Source organism: Salmo trutta, chromosome 16, assembly GCF_901001165.1.
Source record: "Salmo trutta chromosome 16, fSalTru1.1, whole genome shotgun sequence".
Classification (NCBI taxonomy): domain Eukaryota; kingdom Metazoa; phylum Chordata; class Actinopteri; order Salmoniformes; family Salmonidae; genus Salmo; species Salmo trutta.
The window spans coordinates 19,695,746-19,708,267 of NC_042972.1; the positions used below are offsets into that span (position 1 = coordinate 19,695,746).

At 45.8% G+C, this 12,522-nt stretch overlaps 1 pseudogene; it reads left to right on the plus strand.

Moving 5' to 3' along the window:
- LOC115150244 (voltage-dependent L-type calcium channel subunit alpha-1D-like) overlaps positions 1–12,522 on the plus strand; it is a 131,304-nt pseudogene that overhangs the window by 114,669 nt on the left and 4,113 nt on the right.

The following is a 12,522-nucleotide window of genomic DNA, read 5'->3' on the forward strand; positions in this document are numbered from 1 at the left end:
TTGTCTCTTATAAATGTTCTCATCTCTCACAGTCTGTCTAGCACCGTCCTATATGGGCGTCTGTAAACTTCAGGTTTTGCGTGAGAGCCAGCAAAGGGCAGCTGTGTGTGCGTGTGTGTGTGTCTGTGTGTGTTTTTGATCTTGTTTGTATGTGTGTGTGTGTGTGTGAAGAGCCTCTTTGCCTGAAAGAGAACCCCCCCTACCAGCCCTTAGCCCCTCCCTCTATTGTCATGGTTACAGGCTGGCCTTCGCACGCTACATGATATCGGGCCTGAAATTCGACGAGCGATATCATGTGACCTGCAAGATGACGAGCTAGTAGACTTTATTCCAGAGGAGGACGAGGAGATTTATAGGGTAACTTGTTCAATTCATCTGCCTGAGGGGGTAAATGTATGGCACGTATATTTATTTTGTCTTGCTGGAATGGATTGGTTGGGTAAATGGAATATTAGGGTAATGGTAGTCTATAATGCCCCACATCAATGTCCCTATTGGAGGTATATACTGTACACAGCAGACATAGACATACACAGTCTGTAATATGACATTTTATTTGTATAGCGCAGCGCCTTCCATTTATAGACCAAAATCACAATGCTCTAAACTCAGTCACAAAGGTGGACTGGACATCGTTGCATAGATCAGACCTGTAGGTGTAGGAAAAGGACAATGTACTATGTTAATCTCAGAGGAAGTAAGCAATTTGGTGTTCTTCTGTTTTACCTTTTTCAGTTGAAATGAAAAAAAGCAATTATAGTGCCTCCATTTTGCTCACATATACCATGAACCATTGAACCAGCTTCTGAACTTATTTTCCGCCCATACAATGATTTCTGAAAGGAAAACAAATCAACAATCACAACAAGTCAACCCAGTTTGCACATAAGTAGCATTGCATATTCATCCTCCGTGTTGAACAGAAAGTAGTCCCTGAACATTTGACCTTGAGTCTTCTTCCACAGCGCAACGGCGGCCTGTTCGGTAACCACGTCAACCACGTGAACGGGGACCACCACCGGCGCTCATCGAGTCACCAAACCAACGCCACCCAGCGGCCCCTGCAAGTGCAGCCGCCTCCGCACTACGCCCACATGGAGCAGCCGGTGGGCCGTCTCTGCCGGGCCAATGCCATGTCCCACCCTAACCACCACCACCACCACCATCGCCACCACCACCACAACTCCTCCTATGGCAAGTCGCCCAAGTCCACCAACATCAACTTGAACAATGCCAACGTGTCCAGTCTGCCCAACGGAGGAGGACACCACCACCGCTACTACGAGCACGCTCCGCCCCCCGCCAACGGTTATCCTGGACACCGTGGCGGCCCCTACTACCCGGACTACGACAAGCCACCTTCTCGCGGCACGCCGCAAGGACAAAGGTGACCACACACTGACCATCAGCCATCTCTCTCTCTGGCCGTGAAATTAAATGGGTGACGAGTCATGTGTTGTTGAATGGGATTGATTACTTATAGTAAGAGAGAATGGGGAAATGTCTGTGGCTTGAAGCTTCATGTACTATAAACTTCAAATGCCACAATAGTTTAGAAACTATAATGTCTAACCTTTAAACTCTTCCGTCCCTCCTTGTCAATGCACCTGAGCGACTCTCTGAGTCCCTCGTAGTCATACAGCTGTCTACGTGTGTATGATGATGTCAACACTAAGGGTTTTTGTACAATAGAACAAACCTGGGATATAAATTAGCATGCAGAGTAAGCATGCAGCTACCATTAGCCATAAGGCCATTCTGTGTATCTATCATTATAAAGGCAGGACCTAGACCTAGCCATTATAAAGGCAGGACCTAGCCTCTCCTTATCAAACGTTTTCCTTGTCACTGACCTATAGCACGTACCCTCTCAGACCCTCCCTTAAACTGACCAATCCCAGCTTCTTCATTCCATATAAGTGGCTAACGACACACATTTTATATTTCTTCATGCTACCCATCCCACAAGCAGTCAATACATCTCTCTGGAGCACCCCAGGGTTGAGTTCAAAGTCCATTTCAATTCTTATCATTTCAGAAAATGTTGCCTCCCCAAACATTGGTACACACATCTGTCACCCCTCTGTCTTCCTTCTTGAATTATACATATATAAGAATGCATGTATATGTTTCATATACTGTATGATATATATGTGACTCCCTACCCTTTTCTCTCTGTTCTCTCCTCCCTTTCTCCTACCTAACCAAAATGCTTTCTCTCAACCATCTCTCTGCTTTCTTGGACAGAAGGCGCTACTATGAGACCTATGTTAGGTACTGTATGTTACTTTCCTAGGTATGTCTAGAGCAGTATGTGTCCACCATGACAAAGGGGAACTTTTCATTTGAATTCCGTTTTTTGGGGCCAGTTTGTGACTGACTGCATCCCTGCTAAGGTTGCAAAATGCCTGTAACTGATTCTGGCAATATTCCAACCGGGATTTCTGGAAAACCTCTACGTTTTGGGGAAGGTACTGGAATTTTGCAACCCTAATCCCTGCTCAGTTAGTGCTGAGTGTTCTAGTCAGTCATCCCTCTCCCTGTCTCTGCACCACCACCTGTCTGTGGAGTAGTATCCCTTGACCCAGTGTTCTGATGTTTGACAGAGAAAGGAGAGGCCTGATTGGCCAGCACACTGCCTAGCCCTAGACCAGTCTTGCTGTGTGCATGTCTGCTAGGAAGAGAGCACTGCTAAAAGAGAAGTGAACTGAAGTGCTTGCCTTGGAGGAACTCGGATGCTCAAACCACATGGATATGTATGGAAACTTACCTTACTCCTTAGCTCTGATACTTCCTAAGAGGCCAACAACGACCAGTATAAAAACCCTCAGAAATGTCTTTCAATAAAGGGTCAATTCACCCAAATTACAAAATGATATTGGACAAACCAAAGCATAGATTGCTGTTCTCCCTTGTCCATAGACTGCTTGCAGGGTAAGGAAACCAAAAAGTAATTTTGTAATTTGGGTCAACTGTCGCTTTAAGTAAACCATGACTGAGATGGGTGATAATAAGGAAATGTAAGTTTTGATACATTTGATTGAAGACTTCCCAAATGAACGTACAGGAAACCATAGTTTACCTTTGACAACAGAAGTGTTAGTGAACACTGAGTGATGCTCTTCGATACTATATGCTATGTCCACTGGTCTACTGCTTCTACTGTCTATGTCCCTGTTGTCTTGATGAGGCTGTGGTGGTGGATGATGAGGGCGTTGGTTCTGTTGCATCGCTGCCCCCTGGAGGCTGGAGGTTTGCGTCTGCATGGCAGTGCATGGCCCTGTTCCCCCATGATCCCCCTCGCAGTCCAGCACCACCAGTGGAGGCTAGTGAAGGGAGGACCGCTCATAGTAATGTCTGGAACCGGCACCATTATATTCATTCCATTCGAGCCATTACAATGAGCCCATCCTCCGATTTGAAAGTGACACCAGCCTCCACTGGGCACCACCCCTCCTCTGACCTCTGAACCCTGACTCCTCACCCCCTTCCAGGTCCCACATGGGAGACGTCCGCCACCCGACCATCCGGCGGGAGGAGGAGTTTGACGATGACAGGTACTCAGGAGAGTACTATAGCGGGGATGAGTTCTACGAGGACGACAGCATGTTGTCAGGAGACAGGTAAAGTAACACTCCACCTGTACAGCCTCACAGAAATATATGTCTTATCTTAAATATCGTTTATATACTATAAATACAAAAGTATGTGGACACCCCTTCAAATTAGTGGATTTAGCTATTTCAGCCTCACCCGTTGCTGACAGGTGTATAAAATTGGGCACACAGCCATGCAATCTCCATAGACAATCATTGGCAGTAGAATGACCTGTACTGAAGTGCTCAGTGACTTTCAATGTGGAACCGTCATAGGATGCCACCTTTCCAACAAGTCAGTTCGTCAAATTTCTGCCGTGCTAGGGCTGTCCCTGTGAACTGTAATGGCAGTTATTGTGATGTGGAAACGTCTAGGACACAACAGCGCGAAGTGGTAGGCCACATAAGCTCACAGAACGGGACTGTCGAGTGCTGAAGCATGTAGCGCGTAAAAGTCGTCTTTCCCCGATTGCAACACTCACTACCGAGTTCCAAACCGCCTCTGGAAGCACCGTCAGCACAATAACTGTTTATCGGGAGCTTCATGAAATGGGCTTCCATGGCCGAGCAGCCGCACATAAGCCTAAGATCACCATGTGTAATGCTAAGCGTCAGCTGGAGTGGTGTAAAGCCCGCCGCCATTGTACTCTGGAGCTGTGGAAACGCGTTCTCTGGAGTGATGAATCATGCTTCACCATCTGGTAGTTCGACGGATGAATCTGGGTTTGGCGGATGCCAGGAGAAGGCTACCTGCCCGAATGCATAGTGCCAACTGTAAAGTTTGGTGAAGGAGGAATAATGGTCTGGGGCTGTTTTTCATCAGTTTGGGGAAGGCCCTTTCGTGTTTCATCATGGCAATGTCCCCGTGCATAAAGCGAGGTCCATACAGAATTTTTTGGTTGAGATTGGTGTGAAAGAACCTGACTGGCCTGCACAGAGCCTGACCTCAACCCCATCAAACACCCTTGGGATGAATTAGAATGCCGACTGTGAGCCAGGCCTAATTGTCCAACATCAGTGACAGACCTCACTAATGCTCTTGTGGCTGAATGGAAGCAAGTCCCTGTATCCAACATCCAGTGGAAAGCCTTCCCAGAAGAGTGGAGGCTGTTATAGCAGCAAAGGGCGGACCAACTCCATATTAATGCCCATGATTTTGGAATGAGATGTCTACATACTTTTGGTCATGTAGTGTACCTCACAATTAGTTCTCTTCTGCTAGAGCAGGGGTCTCAAACTAGCGGCCCGCAAGCCAGATGTGGACCTGAAGCCTATTAAATGTGGCCCGCTATATTTTTTTAAGTAGCTAGTTCACCTCCAACACCCTATCCTTGGCTTCCAGGAGGTCCTATAAAGAATACCTGGACAGGTACCAGAACAGTGACACGGAGTATGAGACTCCTAGAGGCTACCACCACCCCGACAGTTACTATGACGACGATGAGCAGCCCCTCTACCAAGACGGAAGGAGGTCGCCTAAGAGACGGATGCTTCCTGCCACGCCTCAAGGTAACGCCCCTCCTCTCTACCCAGAAATGCTTCTGATGCTTGTCGTCAAATATACTGTTACTGAGGTTAGATAAAAGCTAATAGCTATTCACACACACACGCACCGTTTTTGACTCTTTCATTAAACTGCCTTGCCGCTGACTTGGTACTCTATCATTTTAAAGACACCTTCATGACATTTTGTTTGTTTGTGAATGTGTGTTGATGCCCTTTAGTTGCATGTCATCATTGTTTCCTGCATGAGTAGTTTAGTTTCACTAGTTTCACCCTCCTGTCCTGTCCACCTATCCGCCACACAACCAGGTCACCGGAGGCCCTCCTTCAACTTTGAGTGTCTGAGAAGGCAAGGCAGTCAGGATGAGCTGCCACACCAACGCACTGCACTACCACTGCACCTAATGCAGCACCAGGTAACACACACACACACACACACACACTTCTCACAGTGCACTGCTGTACAACTGCATGGAATGTACCACCAGGTAACACATCCAGTAGACAGCTTTGCGTCTGCACCTCCATGTAGTTCACACATACATTCACACACATTCATATTACTAGTGCACTATGTTGCATGAATTGATTCACCAACACAGTGCTTCACCAGGGGTTCTAGACCAGTGTGTTTGTTCCTGCCGTCTGTCTCTTCCTCTACAGGTGATGGCTGTAGCAGGGCTGGACTCCAGCAGAGCCCACCGTCTCTCCCCCACCCGCTCCACCCGCTCCTGGGCCACTCCCCCCGCCACTCCGGCCAGTAAGGAACAGTCTCCCTACTACACGCCCCTCATCAGGGTCGATCTCCCCGGACGCAGGTATATAAAAGACTCCTTCATTGTTCTGTCTGTTCGTCTGATGAAGGCTACAGATTGGTTTTAGTAATGTGAGACCCTTATTTTGTGACTGTAATGTGGAACTTTTATTTTTAATATATCTGTTATTTTGGCACGTAACAAAATAAAATGACAAAATGACACATTGGTTTCCTAACACTGTAAGCAGTCTATGGACAAGGTATGACAGCAATTCATTCTTTGGGTTAGTTTCCCTGGCACTGTTTCCACATGCTGACGTTTTAGCATTTGTGGCACAAATCCCATTCAAGTAATAGGGCCGATATTAGTATCTTTCGTGCATCATGTCCAAAAATGCTTGTCCATAGACAGCTTACAGGGAAAGGAAACCAATATGTCATGTTGTCAGTTGGGTGAACTAGAACTATCCCTTTAAGATAAAAGATGAAGAGATGCTAAAGCGAGGAGCGGAACCGGAGCAAGGAGCGGAACCGGAACGAGGAGCGGAACCTCCTCTCTTTGGAAGTTACAGGCTGAACATTCCTTCCCTTTTCCGAAATTCGGAAGATGCTAAAACCTGCAAAATCGTTATTTTGATATATTGGGACTATAAGGTTCTATCTGTAAAAAGATGATTCTGAGATAACTGGCTTTAAAGTTCCAAACCCTCATTGGTTTTAATGTTGTTATTCATTTTTATATTGCATTCTTTTGAGCTTAAACAGCGTGCACTGGGGTATTTCCAGTTCTACATATCAAATCAAATCACATTTTATTTGTCACATGCACCGAATACAATAGGTGTAGTAGACCTTACCGTGAAATGCTTACTGACAAGCCCTAACCAACAAAAAAAGTGAGTTGGAAAACATTTGCTAAAACAATAAACTAAAGTAATAAAAAAGTGACATAATAAAATAACAGTAACGAGGCTATATACAGGGGAAACCAGTCATTATGCGGGGGTACAGGTTAGTTGAGGTAATTTGTACATGTAGATAGGGGTGAAGTGACTATGCATAGATAATAAACAGTGAGTAGTAGCAGCGTAAAAAGGGGGTCAATGCAAATAGCCATATAAGTAGAGAACATTGAACAGAACAAGGCAATGTCAATAACTACATTTGGACAAAAATGCAGATAGAACCTAATAGTCCCAAGCTCTCGATTTGACCAAATTACCAGTGAAAAACCCAAACACCGAAACTACTTCTGCTCACTATACCACGCATCCCATTCCTTCGCGACAGAATCCACAAACGATTAGTCTTCGAATGGTTGCAGGAGCCACACTCACTTTGATTATTTTGTCCCTAAGAAAGTTGTGTAGAACTCTGATAATAACCATCGAGTTGCTGTGTTCATTCAGTCATTCTCATCCTTCACCTTTCTTCCATTGCCCTCCAAGAGTGTCTGAATCTCTTCTTCTCTTCAGGGAGAGCGCCTCCAGCAGCCAGGTGTCTGTGAGGAAGAGTTCGTGGTACACAGACGACCCAGAGTACTCCCAGAGGACCTACTCCCCTGTCCACCTCCAGCTGCCCCCAGAGTACCGACAGCATTACCACCAGAAGAGAGGCAGCGCTACCAGCCTGGTGGAGGCGGTAAGGCAGGGGAGGGCAGGGAAGGAGAGGGCTGGTTGGTGTCCAGGGGCCAGTTGCACCAGTCGGTCGTACATGGGTCGTAACTACGTCCAACGTAAAATGCGCTCTACGCCGGACCTAGAAATGATACCACCTGGGCATAAGCCCTTTTATGAGCTACGCCTGGGTGTAGATTCTGCACCTTGTAGGGAGCAGGGCCCGCTTGCATAAAACATCTGTCGTGTTTCCCGTAAGGGTTTAGCTTAAGGAATCATTTTCCCTTGCCTAAGGGAATTGTTTAAGGGCGTTGCATCGAGCCCCTCAAATATTTCCTTATCTAAGTGCGTACTTAAGGTGTTTTACTGGCATGTATTGCGAAAGAGTATCTGGTTACCATTGAGACGGCCTGATTCACTGACTAAACCTCTCTTCATTTTGTGAGATAGCAAATTAGAACTTCTACAATCAAGACAGGATAACCAAATTGCTTCAGAAGATAATAAACAACGTTTTTTGTAGTTACTTTTTTTCAATTTGTTTAAATTGCTTTCTAGTACAACAAGCTAGCTTCAGAGTAGCTATAGCTAACTAACCAGCTAGCTTCAAGTAAAATCACATTTTATTTGTCACATATACGTGTTTAGCAGATGTTATTGCGGGTGTAGCGAAATGCTTGTGCTTCTATCTCCGACAGTGCTGTAATATCTAACAAGTAATATCTAACAGTTTCACAAAATATAACCAAAATACACATAAATCTAGGTAAGGAATGGATTAAGAATATATATACATATATGTCAGAGCGGCATTGGACTAAGATACAGTGGCATAGTATAGAGTACAGTATATACAGTCATGGCCAAAAGTTTTGAGAATGACACAAATATTAATTTTCACAAAGTCTGCTGCCTTAGTTTGTATGGTGGCAATTTGCATATACTCCAGAATGTTATGAAGAGTTATCAGATGAATTGCAATTAATTGCAAAGTCCCTCTTTGCCATGCAAATGAACTGAATCCCCAAAAAACATTTCCACTGCATTTCAGTCCTGCCACAAAAGGACCAGCTGACATCATGTCAGTGATTCTCTCGTTAACACAGGTGTGAGTGTTGACGAGGACAAGGCTGGAGATCACTCTGTCATGCTGATTGAGTTTGAATAACAGACTGGAAGCTTCAAAAGGAGGGTGGTGCTTGGAATCATTGTTCTTCCTCTGTCAACCATGGTTACCTGCAAGGAAACACGTGCTGTCATCATTGCTTTGCACAAAAAGGGCTTCACAGGCAAGGATATTGCTGCCAGTAAGATTGCACCTAAATCAAGCATTTATCGGATCATCAAGAACTTCAAGGAGAGCGGTTCAATTGTTGTGAAGAAGGCTTCAGGGCACCCAAGAAAGTCCAGCAAGCGCCAGGACCGTCTCCTAAAGTTGATTCAGCTGCGGGATTGGGGCACCACCAGTACAGAGTTTGCTCAGGAATGGCAGCAGGCAGGTGTGAGTGCATCAAGAAGGGCAGCAAAGAAGCAACTTCTCTCCAGGAAAAACATCAGGGACAGACTGATATTCTGCAAAAGGTACAGGGATTGGACTGCTGAGGACTGGGGTAAAGTCATTTTCTCTGATGAATCCCCTTTCCGATTGTTTGGGACATCCGGAAAAAAGCTTGTCCGGAGGAGACAAGGTGAGCGCTACCATCAGTCCTGTGTCATGCCAACAGTAAAGCATCCTGAGACCATTCATGTGTGGGGTTGCTTCTCAGCCAAGGGAGTGGGCTCACTCACAATTTTGCCTAAGAACACAGCCATGAATAAAGAATAGTACCAACACATCCTCCGAGAGCAACTTCTCCCAACCATCCAGGAACAGTTTGGTGACGAACAATGCCTTTTCAAGCATGATGGAGCATCTTGCATTAAGGCAAAAGTGATAATTAAGTGGCTCGGGGAACAAAACATCAATATTTTGGGTCCATGGCCAGGAAACTCCCCAGACCTTAATCCCATTGAGAACTTGTGGTCAAATCCTCAAGAGGCGGGTGGAAAAACAAAAACCCACTTATTCTGACAAACTCCAAGCATTGATTATGCAAAAATGGGCTGCCATCAGTCAGGATGTGGCCCAGAAGTTAATTGACAGCATGCCATGGCGGATTGCAGAGGTCTTGAAAAAGAAGGGTCAACACTGCAAATATTGACTCTTTGCATCAACTTCATGTAATTGTCAATAAAAGCCTTTGACACTTATGAAATGCTTGTGATTATACTTCAGTATTCCATAGTAACATCTGACAAAATTATCTAAAGACACTGAAGCAGCAGACTTTGTGGAAATTAATATTTGTGTCATTCTAAAAAAAAATGGCCACGGCTGTACATATGAGATGGGTGATGCAATATTTACACACAATTAAAGTACAGTTTACACATATGAGATGAGTAATGCAAGATACGGAGACATTATTAAAGTGGCTAGTGCTTCATTTCCTTAAAGTGGCCAGTGATTCCTAATCATTGTCAATAGGCAGCAGCCTCTGATGTGCTGGAGATGGCTGTTTAACAGTCAGTGGTGTAGTATAGAATACAATATAGTATATACATATGAAATGGGTGATGCAATATGTAAACACAATTTAAAAGTGACTACGATACTGTAGAATAGTGTGGAGTGCAGTTTATACATATGAGATGGGTAATGCTAAATACAGAACATTATTCAAGTGGCTTGTGATCCATTTCTAAAAGTGGCCAGTGATTCCTAATCTATGTCTATTGGCAGCTGAATCTGATGTGCTAGTGATGGCTGTTTAGTCTCTCGGTCCCAGCTTTGATGCACCTGTACTGACCTTGCCTTCTGGATGATAGCAGGGTGAACAGGCAGTGGTTCGGGTGGTTGATATCCTTGATGATCTTTTTGGCATCGGATGTTATAGGTGTCCAGGAGGGCGGGAAGTTTGCCCCCAGTAATGCGTTGGGCAAACCGCACCACCCTCTGGAGAGCTTTGCGGTTGTGGGTAGTGCAGTTGCCGTACCAGGCGGTGATACAGTCCGACAGGATGCCCACAATTGTGCATCTGTAAAAGTATGTGAGTGTTTTAGGTGATAAGAAACATTTCTTTAGCCTCCTGAGGTTGAATAGGCGCTGTTGCGCCTTCTTCCACCACACTGTCTGTGTGGGTGGACCATTTCAGTTTGTCAGTGACGTGTATGCCGAGGAACTTGAAGCTTTCCACCTTCACTGCAGTCCCATCGATGTGGATAGGGGGCTGCTCCCTCTGCTGTTTTCTGAAGTCCACCATAATCTCCTTAGTTTTGTTGACGTTGAGTGAGAGGTTATTTTCCTGGCACCACACTCCCAGAGCCCTCACCTCCTACCTGTAGGTCGTCTCATCGTTGTTGGTAATCAAGCCTACTACTGTTGTGTCGTCTGTAAACTTAATGATTGAGTTGGAGGCGTGCTTGGCCACGCAGTCATGGGTGAACAGGGAGTACAGGAGGGGGCTGAGCGCGCACCCTTGTGGGGCCCCAGTGTGGACTATTAGCGAAGAGGAGGTGTTGTTTCCTAACTTCACCACCTGGGGGAGACCCGTCAGGAAGTCCAGGACGGGACGGGGTTCAGACCCAGGGCCTCGAGCTTGATGATGAGCTTGGAGGGTACTATGGTGTTGAATGCTGAGCTGTAGTCAATGAACAGCATTCTTACATAGGTATGCCTCTTGTCCAGATGGGACAGGGCAGTATACAGTGTGGTGGCGATTGCATCGTCTGTGGATCTATTGGGGCGGTAAGCAAATTGAAGTGGGTCTAGGGTGGCAGGTAAGGTGGAGGTAATATGATCCTTGACTAGTCTCTCAAAGCACTTCATGATGACAGAGGTTAGTGCTACGGGACAATAGTAATTTAGTTCAATTACCTTTGCTTTCTTAGGTACAGGGACAAGGGTGGCCATCGTGAAGCATGTGGGGACAACAGACTGGGATAGGGAGAGATTTAATATATCTGTAAACACACCAGCCAGCTGGTCTGCGCATGCTCTGAGGACGCGGCTAGGGATAGCATCTGGGCCGGCAGCCTTGCGAGGGTTAACACACTTAAATATCTTACTCACGTTGGCCACGGAGAAGGAGAGCCCACAGGCCTTGATAGCGGGCCGCGTCGGTGGAACTGTATTACCCTCAAAGCGAGCAAAGAAGGTGTTCAGCCTGTCCGGAAGCAAAACAACGGTGTCTGGTTTTCCTTTTATAATCTGTGATTATCTGTAGACCCTGCCACATACGTCTCGTGTCTGAGCCGTTGAACTCAACTTTGTCCCTATACCGACGTTTAGCCTGCTTGATTGCTTTGCGGACTGAACAGTTTGTATTCGGCCCTATTCCCAGTCACCTTTCCATGGTTAAATGCGGTGGTTCGCACTTTCTATCCACGGTTTCTGGTTGGGGTAGGTTTTAATAGTCACAGTGGGTACAACATCACTTATGCACTTCCTGATAAACTCATTCACCGTATCGGTATGTGTCGATATTATTTTCTGAAGCTACTCTGAACATGTCCCAGTCCGCGTGATCAAAACAATCTTGAAACGTAGATTCCAGCATTGAATAGTCCTCACCACGGGTGCTTCCTGTTTGAGTTTCTGCCTACAGGAGGGGAGGAGCAAGATGTAATCGTGGTCCGATTTGCCAAATGGGGGGCAGGGGAGGGCCTTATATGCATTCTGGAAGGTAGTATAACAATGGTTGAGAGTTTTAGCAGCGCGAGTACAACAATCAATATGTTGATAGAATTTCGGGAGCCTTTTCCTCAAATTTGCTTGGTGAAAATCCCCAGCTCCAATAAATACAGCCTCGGGATATGTGGTTTCCAGTTTGAATAAAGTCCAGTGAAGTTCTTTGAGGGCCGTCGTGGTATCCGCTTGGGGGGATATAGACTGCTGTGGCTATTATTGATGAAAATTATCTCGGGAGAACGGGAGTACGGTCGGCATTTGATTGTGAGATATTCTAGGTCGGGTGAACAGAAGGACTTGAGTTCCTGTATGTTATCACAG